This window comes from Pteropus alecto, unplaced genomic scaffold (assembly GCF_000325575.1).
Source record: "Pteropus alecto unplaced genomic scaffold, ASM32557v1 scaffold195, whole genome shotgun sequence".
In the NCBI taxonomy this organism is placed as follows: Eukaryota; Metazoa; Chordata; class Mammalia; order Chiroptera; family Pteropodidae; genus Pteropus; species Pteropus alecto.
This window is the reverse complement of record NW_006438073.1, coordinates 1,028,757-1,050,849: the sequence shown is the minus strand read 5'-3', so window position 1 is coordinate 1,050,849 and position 22,093 is coordinate 1,028,757.

The window sequence follows — 22,093 nt, the reverse complement described above, 5'->3', positions numbered from 1 at the left end:
CCTGCTGAGAGTACGCGTGATGCTGTTTACACGATCGCCCTTGAGCCGAGCTTTGCTTTCCCATTTCCTCAGAGTAAATATGTGTGCATATTAGATGGTAGCAGATGCACAGACTTCGGAGCAGAATAACGAGGCTTTGTTGACTCCACAATGCTAGATCCATTTTTAGCTCTCCCTTCATTTCACGTCACTGTTAGTCTTCTCGGGACTGAGAAATACTACATGTTTAACTGCGTATTTTAAAGGGAAATGATGGCGATATAATGAGAAGGAAGCACTGCTTCCCAGCTACTATTAGTGAGCATGCGAGGTCATTTTTTCCAACGTCCCTTTTGACTAAGCACGCTCTGAACACTTTTGGACGGCATCTTTATTCCTGAAGAGGTCTACCACCCCACTTATTGGGGGTGGGGGAGTGGGTCTGAAAAGACCTGGGAGAAAATAATTAGAAATGTTAAGTATGTTTTGTTTTTCAACTTTCTGAAATCTTGGTAATTATTATTAAGTAAATTATTATTAAGTTTTTCCTTACTATTGGCTGGTCAGCTATACATTTTGTTTTACTTTTTCTTGTGCCTGACCCAAGGTTTACCATGTGCATCTTTAACTTATCATGACCTACCTTCAAATAATATTATACTACTACACATATAATATAGAGACATTACAACAGAATATCTCCATTTTCTTCCTCCTGTTCTTTGCACTATTGTTTCATACTTCACATATTTTATCTGTGGTCAACTTATGTTTTTCAACTTTCTGAAATCTTGGTAATTATTATATATTCGAATGGTCAACTTTAAAAAATTATTATTATTCCAAAATGGGAGAATCAAGACTTGAAGTTTGTATAATCTAGTCCCGAAATTAATGTTACCAGAAAGTGAGCAAAAAGCAGGGTGATCTATCTTTTGAATTTCTGAATGTAGGGGAGGATATTAAGCAGTACAATCTATTTATTAAGTGCACACGAGTGTAATTATTTCCAACTACACAGATAAACCAATGGAATTTGAGATGACTAGAATATTCAGAACAAAATTCCAGGTCAATTATTCAAAACACAAGTGGGTAACTGAACTAAGGAAGGCGGCTCTGGATATCTCATTCAGAGAACCTCAGGGCTGACTTTTGCCAAACCTTTCCTTTGTAGAATTCCAAAGCTTAGGAATTACCAGTCTGATGTGCAACGAGGAGGACACATCGGGCTTCTGTAAATCCATTCTTCACTAACCAAGGCTGAGACGCGTGTGTGCTTTCTGATTAAACATGTATTGGGCAGGTTAATTACAGTGCCTGCTGCCATGAGGTTTTTGTTATTGTTGTTATTATTGCTGTTGTTGCTGTTTAAAATAGCAAACACCCTGACCACAGCGCCCTGCTCCGTGAAGCAATGTCAGACTCTTGCTGTACAGGGGTTGCCTCTGTCGGGATCAGCACTGAGCACCCAACCCACGGCCAAATGTGAAGGACTTTGCTTATAGGAGGATAGTAATTAGCTAAGGCAACCAGGCTAGTTTTCTCTAAAACTGTTTCCAGGGAATGCAGAATAGATTCATAGAAAATAGAGCAGACACATAGGTCAAGGCAATGTGGAAAGAGACCGCATGGGCTGTGAGAGGTGGAGAGGAAGGTTGTCTCAAGACCTGCCTAATATCATCACGGCTTTTAAGCTCTGGCACTCACATATCTTTATATGCTCCCCGTTTTCCTTAAGGTGACCTGAGCAAATCTCTGTTCCTGGTAATCAAGAGTCTATGACTGAACTCAAGGGAAAAAAGATTAACCGCGTAAAACCTTACATTCAAGTAAGAGAGAGCAGTTGTGTTGTTAGGAAGCCAACTTTTGGCCGGAAGATAGGAAATCTCTTCCCCAGGATATATACGCGATTGCAAAGCTTTTGGTTTCCTACCAGTGCTATTTAAAATGCCAAGAATCCACATATAAGTTAGAGATTTTAAAGCTTTGGATGATATTGACAAGTTCAGGCAGATAATTAATATATATTCCATTTAAGTTATTATTTTCTAGAGAACAGTAAATAGACATTTATGAAGCCTTTCTGAAACATACAAAGAAATATTTAATCAATGCTTTGAGTGAGAGGGGTGGTTGAGGATTATAATGAGAATGCAGATAATTATGAAGAAGAATATAATTTCTCTTTAAGTAAAGAACCAATGTGGCTCTCTTAACCAGAGCTATTGCTTAATCAGTCAAGCCGAGAGCCAGAAAAGCAAGGGGGTGGATATTTTATTAAGGGTTTCAGATGTGTGTATTAATCTACAAATGCCCGTAGGAATAGGCTATGGATTTCAGCTAACTCAGAGAAGTATAGCATTGTAAAAAGAGATCAAAAAGATCACATGAAACTAATTGTGTACAGATTTTTAAATTATATAGTAAGGCCACGCACTTCAGTTATATTGGTGAAGTCAATTGCACATAATTGCAATTCTTGTTCATGTGCTTGTATAATGTAAATTTTACTAAAGCTTTAATTCATGGAGCAAGTCTCAGCACATGTGCAAAATTTTAAAGTAAATTTGTAATCACATCATATAATAAAAAAAATTTTGTTAATTGCTTTTACATTTTGGTGCAATGTCATCTACTTCCAAACAAGAAACATGTCCAATTATCGTTATATTCCACGAATCTGGTAAATTTTCCCTGAAAGCAACCAGAAATAACATATTTAATCACCAATAAGTCATGTATCAAGATGAAATTCTAGCTTGGTTTTTCTAACAGTTCCTAAAAACCTCTTTGCTCAATACATTTTTATTAGCTCTTCTCACATTTATGAATATGACAAAAACATATGAATGGGTGTAAGTATCCACTCATGACATACAACATAAAAATATATTTCCAATTAAAAAAAAAATTCTTACCTTCAGAACAAAATATATAACTTGGGTTCCTTTTGGCCAGGTTTGAAGTTTGAATCTCTTTTGAGCCTAAATCTGTGACCTCATGAACGTCAATCAGCACAGACTCTGTTTTAGGTGGGTTCCCCACCCACCAGCTGTGGGATCTCTTGACCTCTGTAGCTCTTTAGTTCTCAATTTCTTATCTGTAAATTGAAGAGTTGAGTAGAACAGCAATTTAAAAATTGTGCTCTCTGAAGCCTTGGTGTGACTGTGGATACCTTTAAGGACCTCTAGTTACTGTAGGGGCAGTGGGCACAGCTGTAGGGGCTCTGGGCTCCCCCATAGCACCTCCTCCAATGGAGCGGCTTTACCTATATCTATTTGGATTTATTAGACTTCTATGTGAGCTTTCATTTGATGATAGAGCTATGAGGCAAAAAAAAAAAAAAAAAGATTTGCAAACCACTAGACCAGATAAAAATTAAGGTTACCGTTTTGTTCTAGAATTAAATTATTCCATTCCAACCACCTGAATGGATCTGGAATGAAATAGCTCTCAATGAATATGTGTTACATGAATGAGTAGAGTTTCTGCCCTGAAGAGATTTATAACCAATAATTTTTCTTGTATCCTATTGCCATTACATTTTAATTGTTTCTTAATCCTTGGATTCGAAAGCAGCAGAAGAGAATGTCTGTTCTCCATCTTCAAATGTGCTCACATTAAAATCATCCAATTCAGATGAATATCAGATGATAAATTGCAGGCTATGGGATTGTTAGTGGTTTCATTATTAATTTGAGTAGCACTTGGAATAGAGGTAGGCTGGAAACCTACTGATCTTACTGTGCAAACATGGGCCATTTTTTTGCGGGATTAATAAAAATCTTTCCTTATAGAGAGAAAGTTCTTCAAATGATGTGCACATGAGTACATGCATATATCTTAGCGTGCTTTCTAAAGAACTTCTCCAGGAAAACTTTCTATGAGTTGATATCAGAACAAGTATAGAAAACCATGGAGTTGAAGCTGATGCAGTCCACGAAGGCTGGGGGTCTTCAGCAGCAGATGCTTCTCTTGTTGATTCTGTGTACATCTGTGAACTCTGACTGTTCGGAACATAACGTTCCCAAAGTTATCATGGTAGTTCATGTCTATTGCAACTACCTAGAATGCCCTTTCCACTTTCCTCATCTATGTCCGTCTTACTTAACCTTCAAAATGTCCCACAGTATCACGTAGTCCAGGTTCACGTCCCAAGTTCACTATTTTTATTTAGCTATTCCTTCTCCATGGCCTAATTTCTACACATATTTTTAATTTAACATGTATCCATTGACTGTGACCATTTATTTACTTCTCTTTCTCCCTGGCTATCTGAAATCTCTTTTAGGGTAGGGATCATATCTTATTTATTTGACTTTGTGTTTCCTACCTTACCCCGGCATGTTGTAATTGCCAAATAAATTATTTTTTTTTCCCTGAAAAACTAGTGGTTTTGAGAATGTTGCCCAAAAGTCACTATATCAATCAGAGTTTAAACAGAAAAGCAGAGACCACTCTAGATATTTTAGATGGAGCATATTTAATTCAGAGAGTTGGTTTCAATGGCATTAGAGAGCTGGACAAGCAAAAAGATAAAGAAGATACCCGAAGAGCAACAAGGAATAGGGATGGTACCCAAAGGTCAGAAGCGGAAGCTATTTCTGGGCTGCTCTAAGCCCACGATCCTGAGACTCCACCTAATGTTGCATCATCGGCTTCCGGATCAACTGAAGAGGTCTTCTCTTCCAGATTGGTTCCATTAATAAGTGGTCACATCCTGGGCTGCTGAACTAGCTCCCTCCACCCCTAATGCCACCTTAACAACTGCCAAAAACTGCCAGTACACGCCACTAAACAAAAGCTTTCTCTCCATCTCAGATTAGTGCTTCTCTCTGACAGTTCTGACATGAGGAAAGCTGATGAGAGAGTTCGGAGAACGTGCAGACTTCCAACCTCAGTGGCACAGGAAGGTGGGTGCAGGGCTGAGAGACACCAGTCACTGTGAGACTTCTAGTGTGCTGCTCCCGGGATCTCTCAGTTTTGGTATCTGTAGTGCTAAACATATTGGAGCTTTTCAGCAATACAATAGTGATTGAATAAGCGCGAATGTAAATAAGTCAAAGACATTTCACCTCTCACCTAAAGACAATAATCTTTTTTACCCCGACACAAACTGGGGGATAGGATGCAACTCTCTGAAGTTCATCAGAATTCATACTCAAAGTTATCTCAGTAAAGTAGAACGATTCTCAAGTCAATAAGAGAAAATCTAACAGGAATAAATAAATGCAAAGTTTTCATTTGTGTTAAAAATAAAGCTCAAGTTTTTCTATTTGTTTTACATATAGGAAACTTATGATCCATAAATGTGATCTGAACCATATGATGGGGCTTCTAGGAAAATTAGCTATGACAGTCTCTGTATTAACAAGAATCTGATTTTCATGTCTAGGATGGTAATGACGCCACTGCATTTTGTTTATATCTCATTTATAGTTTTATTAATTCCTTTCAGCTGTGAGTTTTCTGCGTACAGAATTCAAATTTATGGCAATCTACCTCAGCATATCATTTGGCAAGGAGAAGAAATTAGAGTCTGAGTAGAGCCTGTATAAATGAGAAATGTCACTTCATTATTAGATTTTTTTGTTTGTTTTTGTTTTTGTTTTGTTTTGTTTTGTTTTGAAATCAGACTTTTGGTAAAGAAAAAGTAGCATTAACACTTTCTCATTTTTACTCCAGACAAGTGATTCTATACTCTGTTGTGCCCAATGCCCCTTTCTATAACTACTTTGTAATACTCATTTCTCTGTCATGAAATGAAATTTATTAAGGTAATTTACACACAAATTTCATACAATTTAGTATGAAGTCTTATATATAATATAAAAAAGCAGTTTAATATAAAACTCAGTGCTATATAAGAAGACATAATGAAGTAGTCAGATGTTTGCTTAATAGTACAATGAATAAATTCAGATTTATAAGTAAGAACAATATTCAACTATTTTCCATACTTTATCTTTATATTTGACATTTTGAAATAAGGGCTAAATAAGTACATTTGTTTTATGACCCAGAATATCATTTATCTTTGTGACTATTCTGTGGTAGGGTGGAATGTTCTAGAAAAGTAATTAGACAAATTTATTTATATTGTTGTTAAATCTTCTATTTTCTTACTTTCTGTCTACTTTTCCTATCTATTACTGAGAGAATAGTATCAGAATCCCAAATTGTTTTACTTCTCCTTTTAGTTCTATCAATTTTTATTATTTTGAAGCTGTTATTAAATGCATAAACATTTAAGATTGTGTGTCTTCTCAATAAATTGACTTTTTTTTTTCCCCCATTAAAAAATACCCCATTTCGGGTTCTTACTCCATCCAAGACTCCAAAAAAAAAAAAAAATACCCATTTTTATTCCGAGGAATATTCCTTGTTCTGAAATTTAATTTGTCTGATGTTAATATTGCTCCTTTAACTTCCTTTCGCTCAATGTTTTTATGTTCTATCTTTTTCTATCCTTTGAACTTATCTGTTTTTTTTTTATATTTAAAATGTTTTTCTCACAGACAGCACTGTGGTTAGTTCTTGCTTTTTAAAATCTGACCATCTTTGCCTTTTAGTTGGAGTGTTTAAATTATTTGCATTTAATGTAAATATTGAAATGGTTATTGAATTAAATCTATCATCTTGCTATTTATTTTCTATTTGTCCAATTTGTGTTTTGTTCCTCTTTTTTCTTGCATTCTGATTTCTTTTCGATTAAATTTTTTTTTTAAGAGTTTAAGTTTTCTTTACTATTGGCTGATCAGCTATACATTTTGTTTTACTTTTTCTTGTGCCTGACCCGAGGTTTACCATATGCATCTTTAACTTATCATGACCTACCTTCGAATAATATTAATACTAGTACATATATAATATAGACACATTACAACAGAATATCTCCATTTTCTTCCTCCTGTTCTTCGCACTATTGTTTCTTACATGTTATTGTCATACATTGTGCTATTTTTATCATACATGCCCCACAATGCATGCTATTAGTGTTGCTTTAAATAATTGTCTTTTAATAATATTTTATTATTTTTTTAGTTGAAAAAAGCATCTTTTAAAGAGATTTAAACTGAGAAAAAATATCCTTTAATATGTTCCCATACATTTATCATTTTCCTCTCTTCATTCCTTTGTGTAGATCCAAATTTTCATTTGGTATTGTTTTCCTTCTATCTGAAAGACTTCTTTTTGTGTTGTTTGTAGTGCATTCTTGTGGTGGTGAATTCATTCAGATTCTATATGCCTAGTTAAGTTTTTATTTTGCTTTTATTTTCAAAAGCTATTTTTTCTGGGTAAGGAATTCTGGATAGGAAGCTTTTCTCCAGTACAAGACGTGGAAGATGTTGCCTCAGTGCCTTGTGGTCTACTAAGTTTCTGGTGAGACGTCTGCTGTCATTTCTATCTTTGCCCTTCTATGTCCCCAGTCTTGCCCCAGAGCTTTTAAGATTTTCTCTTTGTCACTAATTTTATAATGTTTTTTAGTTGGTTGATTTATGTTAATTCTTATTTGAGTTCCTTGAGAATGTTGAATCTGAGAGTTTACAGCTTTCATCAAACTTCGACATTTTCAGCCATTATTTCTTTAAATGTTTTTCTGTTCCTACCGCCCATTCTGTTTGGTACTCCAGTGTTGTTAGACCAGTTGATGTTGTTCCGCATGTAACTGATGTTGGTTTTTGTTTTGTCACGGTTTGTTTTTACAGTTTTTCTTCTCTTAATGCTTCATTTTGGAGAGATTTTATTGCTTCAAGTTTACTGATCTTTCTTCTGCAGTATGTAATCTGCTATTAATCCCATCTAGTAATTTTTTTCTATCAGTTTTCATATTTAGCATCAGTATTTAGTTAAAGATTTGAGAAAACCCTTTGGCAGTCTCAGGAGCTCTCTCTCTCTCTCCGTGCAACTCCCCCTTGCCTCACAAATTCTGGCCACCCTGCTCTCCTTAAGTCTGACCTCTGTCTCCCTAACTTGGTGAGACAGCTGGGCTCTGTGCTGTGGCTTGGCAACTGCCTGCAGGCAGTAAGCTGGGGCGACTGAGGCAGTCACCTCATTTGGTTTCTCCTTTCAGGGATCATAGTCTGGCTGGTGCTGGCAGCTGTCCAATGTCTGAAAACAGTTGTTTCATATATTTTGTTAAGTTTTCAGTTGGTACATGCATGGCAGGAGAATAATTCCTGTGGCCATTAATACTTTATATATGGAAGTGAAAATCTAAATACATAAATTTGAATGTTAATTTAGGATCACTGTGAATATAACAGATACAAAAACAGACTGACATAGGTGCTCTCTTATGGGTGCCTCCAATACTGTAAGCATTTGTTGATGGTTATTTTCTTCAACTATCAATTACTTTTTGTAAATTTCTAAACAAAACAAGTCTCTATCTTCCTTCAAGTTACATGATATTTCATTCCTAAAGGATTCTGTATATATTAAACTGGACCAAAATACTTTGTGTTTAGAATTAAAATGGAGTTAGGTTCTGGACTCAGATGATATAAATAGGTTTTCCTCCTACAGAAAAGACACATAGGATGTGAGACCACATTCCCTTGTGTTGGACTATGATGTGGCATCTTTGGCTCTTACTGGAACCATGGCCTACATAATTAGTACCTTTCATACTTCACATATTTTATCTGTTGTCTACATAACCGTGTGGTAATTTTGAAGCCTAGATGCTATTGAAAATGCAATAAATAAGTTATGTCTTAGCTACAGCTATTGTATCAGGAAAAGAGGGAGATACTTAATATTGTTTTACCAAGATAATCATGATACTTTATAATGAAGGAATCTACTTCTAGTTTGCCTTCCAAACAAGCAGCTTTTTCCTCCAAAAGGCAATGTAAAATGCCCCTACATCATCACCATTCATTCATTCATTCATTCAGCTTCCAACATGTGCCAGGTTTTGAGGATATCTGAGTGATATATAAGACAAGAATCCTTGCTCTCATGGAACTTACATATTTATTAATGTTCATGGTAGAGAAACTGTGGCCACCAAAGGAAATATCCACACATCCCTTAAATTGTTAAGATAGTTTCCACATCACAGATTTCTGTTAACTAGTAAAACAGATTATGAGAATTTTAGAGTTTACAAAATGGGAACAAAAGCTTCCATTTAAAAATTTTGGTCAAGATTCCATTCTTAAAAGACTTTATTCTAAGGAAATGCATAACCAGAGTTGAAGACAAGACCTTCAGGCAAAGTTTAGATAATTCGATTCAATCTATTAAGAAGTTCAAAGAAAACTTCAAATAACACTGCTTGACCCATGTTGCAAGGGAGGAAGAAGCCTGTTCTCTCAGTGAGCTCAGTTGCCTGTGATCACATTGGCTCTTGGGAAATTACTGGTTTGGCTGAGATCCCACTTTCAGAAAACACTTCCTTAGGTTTGGCAGCATGAGTTCTGGATTGATGACCACTTGGCTTGTTTGGACTGATTCTCTTGGCTACCTGCTCTCTAACGCAGCCTCGGCCCAGAACCACAGGTAAAATGCACGCTGTCCCACTCCAGACAGCCTCAATACCTCTGTGAGACAACATTTGGAAATTAGGAATCTGAGACTCAACCGAATGTGCAGCTAAACACACAAAAACACTGTTTCAGGAGCCACAGTTTCAAATCCTTGACCCCCAATCAATTTTGTGTGGGTTCTAGGGTGAACCAATTAATTTTTTTCTGAGGCTCAATGACCTCCACTCTAAAGGACAATGATAGCCTTGTTCATGGGGTTGCTATGAGGATTATAATGAGATCATGTATGTCAGAATGCTTTGTCGGCCACACAGCACCATATGCATATATACGCAATACACACACACACACACACACACACACATTGTTACATTGTTATTATGGTAAGTGATGAGGAGTAGGGTAGGTGGCCTGTTCACACACACACACACACACACACACACACATTGTTATTGTGGTAAGTGATGAGGAGTAGGGTAGGTGGCCTGTCGAAAGACTCCAAAGCCCAAAACATCTGTAGACCCCTGGCCTGCACTGCTGCGTGTAATGTATGTTTTGCTGCTTTTTTAGATCAGGCAACAACAATAAGCTTTTGCTCTCAATGTTGTTTCCTGTTGTCCTTCCCTTTTGGATTTGTAGACGTTGCTTGCAGTCTAGTGTACAGGCAATTAAGTTTGGTGCCCAAGAGACAGGTAGGTGCACACAACGCCTAGCTTGCCTTCATCAGTGTGGGAGCTTCTGCCTGGGCCTGACCTTCTTCTCTGGGTTGGGGGAGGTCCCTGCGTAGCTGTCCTGAACTCACTCACCTATCCTAGACCCAGACACACCTGCAAATTACTTACCTTGCAAGGCGGTGCCAGTCCTGGGGCTAAGAGCACATACTTGCTCTTGTGATCTCTGCTGCCTAGTAAATGGTGATTATGGCTCTGCTTGCTGTGTAGGAGTCGGTGATGCGATTATAGCTTCCCATGACAGATGGCAGGCGTGTGTTCCTGCGCTAACAAGAACTTCTTGCCGGATCATCAAAATACATTTTCCTTTTTGGGATCGGACTTTGTAGCATCTTATTCCTAGGTCTGAGAGTTCAGCGTCTGTGCTTCGTTGTCAGTCTAACTGCTCTTCAAGCAAGAGATCTGGGAAGAAACACTTTTGGGAAATCATCCACGTGCTGTTGACTTTCACTCCCTACAGAGTCCCTTTTTCTCTAGCCCAATAGTCTCTCATGAGCACCAAATACGTGTCTTGAGATAATTGAACTAATTGGACTAAACCGGTTTGTCTATTTACAAGTTCCTTTTAGCTTATTTATTTACTTAGCTTCAATTCTATATGTGCTATGTTAATACTTTCTGTAGTTTAGACCAAAAAACAAACAAACAACAACGAAAAAACAAACCAGAAATCACAGTGCTTTATCATGTGATTAATAGGATACTAATAGTAATAATCCATTTTCCAAATCACAATGGATCATCCTTTATACGCATGATCTGATTTAATCTTCAGAATGTTGAGTGGGAATTATCATCCTCTTTTTATGACAATAACACTGGACAGTTTTAATTACCCAATTCAATTAAAAGCTAATGACACATATAAATGTAAAAAAATATCGAATGAGCATTGGTTTGTATTTGGAAAGATTTACCTTCTGGCATATTGATATTCCAATATGTGAAGGCCAGATCTATGCAAATAAATCAGAAAAGACTCTCAAGGTACTTCTCACACAGGAGTTCCATGAAAAAGAGAGATGCCAATGGGAAGTTAATAGTCGGATTAATTAGAACTTCCCAAAGTGCATGTCCCTCGAAGGACCAGAAGTCACTTTGAAAAGAACACCCGGGGTTACCGCGTCTCTGAATTACGGAAGACTCTGTCCTAGCAACAGGCTTGCCTCTGTGGAACCTCTGGGGGCATTTCCACTCGGACCACACCTCTGCATGACCTCTGCTCAGAAGCATGAGTATTCAGCTAAAGATACAGCTGTGGATGTCACTGTGGACACATGTGCACGGGCCAATCCTTGTTGGGGAGTTATCTGTGTGCACACAGGCATGCCATGCCCTGTAGTAAACTGCCTCTCGGTGACGAAAACCCCAAAGACAGATGTTTCCCACTGAACACAGTGTGCCACAGAAAGGTCCATGAGAAATGTAAATAAGCACATTTTGAAACAATATTCAGTTTGTGAACGGTTTCTCTGGAATAATAGTGTCTCATTATTAAAACCAGAACACGAAAGGACAACTGTTGCCGCAAATGTTCTCATTTAGAAATATCTCCACTGTATCCCAGATTGAGAGTGAGAGAGGAGGTAAAGTAACAAAAGCAGCCAATTGAAAGACCACCCAAATTTTGAGTCGATGATTAAAAGGAGCCCTAGGAAGAAGCCTGTGAGTATTCTTAATTATTATCAGGTCTCTAGGACTTTGTGTGCTTTTATTGAACTTGACAATGAATAAGAAGCTGGTTGTTTGAGATACAGAGCTCTCTACAAAGCTAACACTGATTTTTTTCCTCTTTTAATACAGCACTTTTCTTGAAGCTTTGAAAACCATAACTCTCTACAGATCCCCTGTTTGTTTTTTCTGAAAGAATAACCTCTCAATACAAAGCCAATTAGTAAATTCAAAAACAATAATAATTCTTAATAAATACTGAGTAGTTACCTTATGCGTTATTTATTACCTTGAACTTATCTGTTCACACACACACACATACACACACACACATACACCTCTGAGATGGATACTGTTACTCGAGACTCTGTTTAGCGATGAGTAAAGCGAAGCTTGCAGAAGTTAAGTGACTTGCTCAAAATCGTCTGGATAATACGTAGAAATGAAGAAGATGGGATTCGAATTCATGCAGTCTTTTTCTTAACTATTATAAAAAGTCTTCCTAAGAGAGTCAAAGGACCACTCTCCCACTCCCCCCAAAAAAATCTCAAAAGGGAAGGTAATGAGAGATCGAGTAGTGTGAGTGGAAGAGTTAGAGCTGGGACTCTATAACCGCATTTCTTATTAATATTTTACTGTATTGATTTTGTCACCTTCTTCTGATCTCCCTCCCACCCGCACTCACAAGTTGAACTGTGGCTTCGGCGGCTGGATTCTCCCAGGAGGGCTTGGGTCCTTTACACGAAGGGGCCACCGGTGCTCTCCTTGATCTGCTGTGTGCTTGGGCCGGATCCACTTACACACATCCCTGCCTCCAGCAGCAGATACAGACTATGTGGATGCCATTATTTTTCCTAGTGCCTAGAGGATGTTATCAAGGGGTCAGTTTGATCAATTAAATAATTCCTCCAAGGTTGAAGGCATTAAATTTTAATTATCAAAAGACAAATGAGAATGGATAAAGCAAATCTTTTTGTGTCTCTGCAGAATTTAAAATTGGTTTTCCAGTGCCTAATTCAAAACTGGGTAGCCACGTCTCCCAGGCCCGAGCAGCCCCTCACCTCACGGCCTGCCCTCCATGCCAGCTGTCAACTCAAGCAACCCTTTCTCAGATGGCCGAGGTACCTAACCTCTCAGCAAATGGGGTCACCTCGGGGGCCCCTTGGGTAGCTCAGAACTGGGTAAATAAAATCACTTTTTCACAGTATTTTCTACAAATTGACTTACTTGTCGAGACCATGGTTGAATAATCTCTAAAGATTAGCAAGTGCTTTTTTGGTGGACTATGAGCACTTGGGGAACAGTTTTTGAGTGTGTGTTTGAAACAGAATGGGAGAGTCAGTCTCTGTTGATAGTTAAGATGGAAACCAGGCATCAAGAAAGTTTTCTTAGTAGATAGCATCCAAGTATCCCTTTTATCTTAAAATCGTCAGAATTAAAGGTGAAATTTTCCTTTATTAGAGAGGTCCCATTTCTTATTTCTCCTCCTTCCTCCCTTCTCTTACATATCCTTATCTACTTAAAATGATCATTCACACTTCTAATCCTTTGTGTTCACATACGCTATCTTAAGGTGCCTCACCCTCACCCTGTGAGTCAGGCAGGGGCGATTAACCCCACGTAATGAACGAGGCCCTCAAGGTCAGAGGTCTTGTGACCACATTAGTTCACACATGTAGCAAATGTGCTACCAGCTGGAAGCCAGGTCATGTGAGTCTATCTCACTTTACTTTCCACTGGACACAAGGCCAGCTGGTGTGTTTAGTGCTGGCTTTGGGGGTTTTTGTTTTCTTTCTTGGGGGATGAGTTTGTGGTCCACAAAGTAAGAGCCAGTCATACAAACACAAACTAGAAAATAAATATCACTTTCCAGGACGTTGGGAGAGCAAATGCTCCATGCCACACAGAATAACACGGAGTCCAACCTCATTTGGCATTCCAGCGGAAACGTATTTTAAAATGATGCTATCATCACTCTTGACGTTTACACTGACCAGGTCTGGGGGAATGCTTCTGGACAACTCCAGATGTTATTCTTCTAGTGGGTCATTTCCCCTCATTGTATCCACAGAGCAGTTCCTGAAACACAAAGCTATCCCTGTTTCTGGTACCTGACTGAAATTTTCCTGGAGCTCTTCTATTTCCTGGCAGCAATTTAATTGATGCAGAAATATGAACTGGACATGCCTTCTGGTTTTGACGTATCCTCAAATTACAGGATGCTTTCCCCCAAATCTAACAGCTGGCACGCACAGAAAGACCTGAAAGTATCACTGAATAAAGTTTATTCGAAAAAGTGCCCACCACAAAATGTTATTTTGACAGCTGTTTAAGACATAAGCAGATAAAGTGAACCTACTCAAACACCCTAAATTTTATATTTTTTAATTGATGGATTGCCTCACCTGACTTGATTTATTGTTTATGAGTTCACTTTCAAACCTAAATATTTGTCTTGCATTAGAATCACAAAAGTCTATAAAATGCTTGATTGTGTTTTTCTTGGGAATTACGATGGATTTTAGAAGAAAAGATTTTGAAATACAATTTCTTGCAAATTCTTTAATTTACCCACTCATCTGTGATCCACGTTTGAACTTGGTGAATAGAGATTTGCATCTTTGTATTGTCAAGGATTTCAGCTGCATGGACAGTCTTTTTTTTTTTTTAAATAACAGCCTTATTAATATGTAATTTAAATACTATACAAGTCACCTATTTGAAGTATAAAATTCAATGGTTTTTAGTATGTTCACAACTTGCGTAACCCTAACTACAATTAAAATGAAAATATTTTCATCACCCCTAAAGAAACCTCACACCCATTAGTAGCCCATGGGCAGTCTTTCGTACATGACTATAACCCTGGAAATTCTGCTTAAACCCAGCAGATTAACACATGTGTTTATCAGTGTTTGTTCTCAAAGTCCTGCTAAAATAACAGTAAAGATTTTTTTTTTTTTAAAGCATAAAACTCAAAGACAACAAGAAAGAAGAGAGAAGATAACAGCAAGTGATTCTCATAAGATTTTGGAAACTGAACTGTGAAAGGACAAGCTGTAACTGACTTAGACGAGAGAAGTTGAAAGCTAAGTGCTTGCAGGGACTGGCAGGTGTCATGTGGCAGCTCATCAGGGACAAGCTAATTCACCCTGCAGAACACCAGAAAGGCTCAGAGATTTGAGGCTTCTCAAACCTGAAAGCAGAGGTGTTGAATGGGGCTGCAGGGTAGACTCCAATTATTGGGGAGTTGGTTAAAATCATTTTAAAGGTTCAAGTAATGTTTCAGTTTGAATCTGGCAGCAGGAAAAAAACCAATATCCTTTCTTAAAAGCAGCCAGGCAGGAGAAATCCCCTCTTACTTGAGAGAGGGTCAACTTTTTTGTTCTAGTCATGCCTTCGACTGATTGGATGAGGCCCACCTGCTGTAGGGAGAGCAATCTGCTCTACTCAGTCCATCCATTTAGATGTTAATCTTATTTAAAAACACCCTCAAGAAACACCCAGAATAGTGTTCAACCAAATGGAAACATAAAATTAACCATCACGGTTACCCTATTGTGAAGTACACTAGCATTTAGAACTTATAAGCAGTATTTTAGTATTTTATGCCTGAATATGAACAGACAGCCAGGGACATCCAGGCATCTGAGGACAACCTCTAAGATAAAAGAGATCCCAAATAAGAGCACCTTAGAGGAAACAGAAGAACATATCAAAAACAAACAAACAACATACTATTACCGAACACCCTTGGAGAAGATGAAAGACAAATTTCTAATAAAAACGAGAGAGTTTTAAAAAAGTAACAATTAGAGAATAAGAAAGAGCTTCCTAGTTATTAAAATGAAGGTGGCATAACTAACACACTAAATAGAAGGTATGAAAGATGGAGTTGAGGAAAAATCTTCCCAAAAGTAGAAAAAAAGGATATTGGGATAGGAAATAGGAGAAAAAATGAAAAGCAAATTAGAGAATCAATTAATTGAACCAAAATGAGAGAACAGAGAAAACAGGGACAGACTGGGGGTATGTGAAATATTCAAAAACCAAGAAGCCTGTCAAGGGCTCAGCACAGTGAATCCAGGGAAACAGGTGGCCCAAGCCAGCAGAGAGGCCCTGTCCAGGGTAACATTAGGACCGAGACAAAAAGATGACTTTCCTGGCAAAGTTGGAAGGATGTGAGCTCAGTGTTTCTGGTTTTGTTTCTGTTTCTCTCAACATTTGGAGAAAGCCCATCTGTTTTATCCATGGCAGAATTGAGAGAGAGCGAGAGAGCGAGAGAGCGAGAGAGCGAGCTCACACATAGGAATCCCATGTTGGAATCTCTTGTTTCAGTCATTGATGAGACCAGGCTCACCCTCCAGCCTTCCTTCTCTAGGACGATGAGAACCATTAAATTCTTCTTTTCCCAGCAAGGTTTCGAGAGTTCTGTTTCCAGCACTTTCAACACGGGTGAGAGAGCTGACCTTGACTTACAGGCTGCAGGTGCTCATCACCTTTGTAGCCAACGCCAAATCCACACATGCACGCACAGTATATTTTAAACATACTCCTCATTTTCAAGCTGGTGCTCATAAGAAGGAACTTTATTTAATCATTCATGAAGGCAAATATTCTTGAACACATATCGCAATGCGTGTACAGTGCTGGGCACCATGGATACAGTGAACAAGGGTCAGTCCCTGGTTTTTAAGGAACTTTTTGTCAAAAAGCCTACCGGCGAAGGCAGAGAGACGTGCAGTTTCACACAGATGATCCACCAAGCAAAGGACACTATAAAGGAAGATGTAGGACGGGCATCCAGCTTGGCTTGGTGGTCAGGGACAGCCTTCTGGAGGATGTTATGTTGGAGCTGAGCCTTACTGAACAAGGAAGTGATGCCTAGGGAGACAGAAAGGGCAGAAGAGAGGGATCTCCGGGAGTTTACAAGCAGTCAGTGTGCCCAGAGCTAGTGGCAAGAAGTGGGGCTGGGAGGTAAGCAGGAGCTAGGTCATCAAGGGATAAATAAACACCGATGCAGGGAAGCTGATAAATAAACACTGATGCAGGAAGTAAATAAGGAAATTGGAAAAGGGCAAGACCGCTTTCCTTAAATGTTTCCCTAGCACTTGGCAAGGGTTTGTGGTGGTGAATATGTCAATCAATTATGACTTTTGGCTTTAAACATGTCTCAATATTTCGAAATGCCTCAGTATTTCAAAATGTCTTTTCTCCACATCTGACAATCTGAGATCTTGGCTTATTTCCATGTTGGCCGCTCACCAAGTTACAGCTGGACACCAAGGGCAGGAGAATGGAGAGAGCTCGGGTGACTTGGGAAAGCGTCCTGCTGTCCCTCGATTCCCACTGGAGAATGTTGGATGACGGAGCCTTCCAGTATACCCCAACTGACCAAGCGTGGTCAGGGCGCAGTCCTCAGAGGAGCCAGAGGGTGACACGGCAAGCTCAGGAAACACGGTCAGCCCTGGAACACTCTCGCTGCTGGCCACTCATGACCTGTCCATTGGTAAGTCCCTCTATGGCCACCCAGCAACAAGCCCCATGGACTCAGTATGTTCTTATTGCCTTTTTAAAGTGCCTCTGACTCTCTCTCTGCCTTGACTTTCCTCTTCTGCTGCTGAGCCCCAAATAAACACCCCAGGTCTGCAGACAGTTTTTGTTTCAGGATTTTGCTGCTAGTCCCCGTGAGGAAATAGACAAGATGACTCTCACAAAGCTTCTATGGTCACAGTCCCGGAGTCTCCCTCCTGACATCACACCTCTATTCTCTACGTTGTTCCTGAAGACATGGCTCACCAACCTGTCCCATCCCCCTCCTCCCATAAAGGCCTCACTTTCAGACACAAGATGGGAAGAAACGATGAGAGCAAGTGTGCACTTAGTAAGCATCTCTGCAAACCTTCTATAAGCAGAAAACCTGTCCATGGAGGCCGGGACCTAGGCTGTACTCAGCTTTTAGCTTGTTTGGCCTCTACTTCCCAGGAAATGACCTTGATGGTCAACGAAGGCCAGGTGCAAATAGTTTAATTCAGAGGTTCTCAAACCTCTGTACATTAGAACCACTGGGCAATTTTTCATTTTCATTTTTTTTTTTTTAATACCAGCGCTGGGTCCTACACCCAGATATTTTGACTTAACGAAATGAACATCCATGGACCTGCTGCCCAACATGAGAACCAGAACTTCACCAACACCATCTAAATTCCCTTGTGTACCCCTCAGACCCTGCCCTCTTACCTCCCAACTCCAGAGTGAGGGATAGTATATATGCATTTTGTTGTTATTTTCATTATTTATGTTAGTTTACTTCACAAATATATATCTCTAAGCATAATAGAGATATATATTTGGTTTGCTCGTTGGAAACCTTAACAAAAATAATTTCTTATTGTATGAAGACCTCTGTAACTTGCTTTTTTCACTCAACTTTATGTTTCTAAAATTTATCCCTGCTTTTTATTAGCAATATTCATCAGCAAAGGGACCCACAATTAGTAGGGAGCTAGCCAACCCATGTAAGCTAATCTGGCCTACCAGCCTACAAATATTCTTCCGTAGGGTCCTTAAAATTTTAATTGGGCACAAAGATGTAAATTTTCAGACAGTTATTTTGGAAGACTGATGATCTGTTTTGCATATTGACAACTGTTTTTGCCCTCCCATTAGCCCCGCCTTTAAAAGTAGGTGATTTTAACAAATTTTTACTTCATAGAATCCTTACATAGTAATAAACTATAGAAAATATTTCAATCAGAGCAATAATCATAACTTCTTTTACTCCAATTTGCTAACCATACACATGGTGGGAATATTAACAGAGCATTTCTTTTTTGCCCACATTAAAGACAAATAAAAAAACCACAAACTTTTCTCCAGAAAAGAGTGATAAATGTAGGAACAGTTGCTACATAAACCCTGGAAGAGACTTCACAAGGATGCCCATTTCCTCTCTTGTCTCAGAAAAACACTTTTGGATTAGCGCCTGGCCTGGGCTGGGCTGGGCTTTCCAGGGCATTCCAGCTGTAGCTGAAGAATTCGGGAGTGTTAGATATCCTCAGTGACCAAAACACTAACTGGTCACCCAAGCTTGTTTACATAGGCGAAAGCCAATGCTTTGAAATTTCCCCTGACCTAGATGACTGCTCTTCCCCACGGTAACGAAGGGGTAGTTCATGCTCATGAGGCCAGGGGTGTCGCTGCTCTTCAGGACTATACATTAATCCATGCAATTACCTTGCAACAATTTAGTTCTCTTAATTGTACTGAGGCATCTAAGGAATTTGAAGATGCTGGTGCTAAGGCTGGCATTTGATTCTACCCAAAACATACATCATTAAGAAGCTTAAGTTAGCATAATCCTAGGGCATTAGAAATGCTGTGGTTCAAAAATGAATTCGGATCACCAAGCATGTCTTAACCCAGGTACAAAGCTTTGACTTTTCATAGTGAGTGACAGGAGGCATTTCCTCTTGGGTTAGGTAGGGCTTAGTTAAGCCGAACATAGAAATGACATTATATGGACTTTGGGGCATTGAGCGTATGTGCGATGTACATTGCATCTTTAATAACGGAAGAGTTAGCTTGCGTCTTTCACCATGAGAAGAAAAAGACATCAGGTTTACATTGAATTAAATGCAAATTATTTTCAAAGTCTTAAAACTGTGCTTGTAGGCTGGACTCAAAGAAGTAGCCATCTGTGTATGAACCGGTTTGGGGAAGATCTGAAGTTGTCCACCTCTCCCCGTTCTTTATCTCCAAAATGATACTCTAGACACCACTACGTGTGCAGATTCTGTAACAAGGAGGGGTGCTGAGGCTGAGGGTCCCCGAACTCTCAGTGGAGAAAGCATGGTACTGTAGTAAAGTGGGGAGGTTTATGGGTGGCTGCAAAGTTAACATGTGGAGCCTCCATAGCTCACAAACCAAGTGCAGTTCATTTTTTTCTGATGTGCACTTTGCCCAGGAAGGGAAAGGCATGGGACACGGAAGAGAACCGGAAGGTGAGACGGGACCCCGGGTCTAATCCTGTCTCCCTTTGTAACTGGCTCTATGACTTTAGGCATAAAAAGGAAGCATTTCAGAAGTTGTAAAACATACTTAGGTCTGCAACTTCTAAAAATAAATTGAATTATCTTTAAGGAGATAGTGGGAAAATAACTGGTTTGGGCAACAGAGAGGTCTAGATATGGATCTTGGCTCTGCGCCTAAATTTCTGAACTGTCCAGGCAAGTTAGTTATCTCTTAGGGATTCCAGCTCCTCACTCTTAAGCAGTGGCAGCTATTTCATAGAGTTACCTGTGAATTAATGACATGATATTTGTAGTGCAACTAGATCGTTGCCTAAAAAACAAGACGTACTCAGTAAACGGTGATGCTGTTATTGTCTGCATAACGCGCAAGTTGGGGTACATGATCTCCAGGGTCTTGTATAACTTGGAAAAAAATTCTATGCCATATTATCAGTGCCCCACAGCGCTATCTTCCTTGCTTCAGATCTTGCAAGAGCAGCCTCTTCCCCACTGATTTGGCGACTCATCCCAGCCTCTGTGAATTGGGATCACCTTCTACCCAGCGGTCCAATCCAACACGATGTCCTTCTATTTCATTGGTATCTTTCCAATTCATTCATTTCTCCCATATCCACTGCCTCAAAGAACTGCTGTTCAGGTGTTTATTATCTCTTGCACGATATTCCAATTGCCTTTTCACGACCTTCCTGCCTTTCAGACTTGCATGTCCTCCTTTATTAATGAGTAACCACAAAGGGACTCTGGGTATGTTCATCACCTGGCCTGCATGGCAGTGGGGTGAGGCCTGGGGCCACTTCTTTCTGTTCCCCATTGTGCCTGATAGCATGACCATTTTCCGTGTGTGTCGTGGGTGTAAAACCTGGGAAGCGCTGGTGTCTAATCCACTCTCTACACTGCAGCTGAAGTGATCTTTGAAAGAAAAAATGTAATCGAATTTACCACAGTCAGTGCCTGAGGATCAATCAAAATTCCTCAGCCTGCTGGGTAAAATTCACTGCTTCAGCTTTAATTTATATCAGGCTTGCCAGGTTATCTTGAGAAAATATTTTTCGAATTCTTTTAATTCCTTTTTTAGCATACCAACAACTTAGCATGGAGAAGCGGGCTTATAGAATCCTCCCACAGCCCCCAGTTAGAGATGGAGTCAGCAAGGAGGAGGGCAGGATGTGGGAAAAGTAAAAGTCCACACATTTTCTGGCCCCGGGGCTGCTGAAGAGCAGAAGGGAGACAGAGAGTGTTTGTGTGAAGGGGAAGGGGAGTGAAGAGAGCCGAAATCAGTCTGAGTCTTGAGAGGGTGGGGACCTATTAAATCAGTGGGTTACATAGGTCCAAGGACAAGGAGGGAGGCCATTGCTACCGCCTCCCCAGGGTGTGGCCTCAGCAGAATCTGGCAGTGTGGACACTTTCTGAGGTTCAGCCTCAGTTTCTGTGTGGGAACGAAGCTAAGCCAGCTGGAGGCCTCCTGAGGCATGGCAAGACAATGTGGCAGAGCGAGATGGTACCCAGGGCACTCAGCTCAGGGGAAAAAGTGAGCTCGACCCAGCCACAGAGCCCCTCCGGGTCCCGAACAAGCCGAGAGGACCCCATCACAGGCTCCACCAACACCTTGGGTGATGAGGTACTCTGGATCATGCTGTGTCGATCTGAGAACCCCAGTGTCTCCCTCAAACCTCAAAGACACATTTATCCCATACCTGTGTTCCTATGCACCTTGTGGGTGAAAAAAGTGATTCTATGACAAGTAACCTCACAGGGTGATCTGATCATAAATTCCTAACAAGGCAGGTCTTGGTGGATAGTTACACCCCCGGCATGTAACTTTAGTACAAGGTTTATCCTTGCCTTCAGCGAGCCCTGTCCATTGTTTTTGTGCATCTGGGCTAATGCACCTCTGAAATAAACTAACCATCCTCGCGAGAGCACATAATCTCCTTAACCCTCCTGTAATCCAATCCTCGCTTTGCTTTCTCCCACCTCCATGTAATCTTCTTTACGCGCGACTCTTACTTAATTTCAAATGTATAAAAGAAACTGCAAAACTGTTATTCTCCAGAGCATTTGAAATCTTGCTCCCTGCCATAAGTCATCTGTCTGGCTCAAGTGAACACTGAAAAAAATACTCTACGGGTTTGGACATTTGTTATGTAGACAACTTGGATAATATTTCAAGAAAGAAACA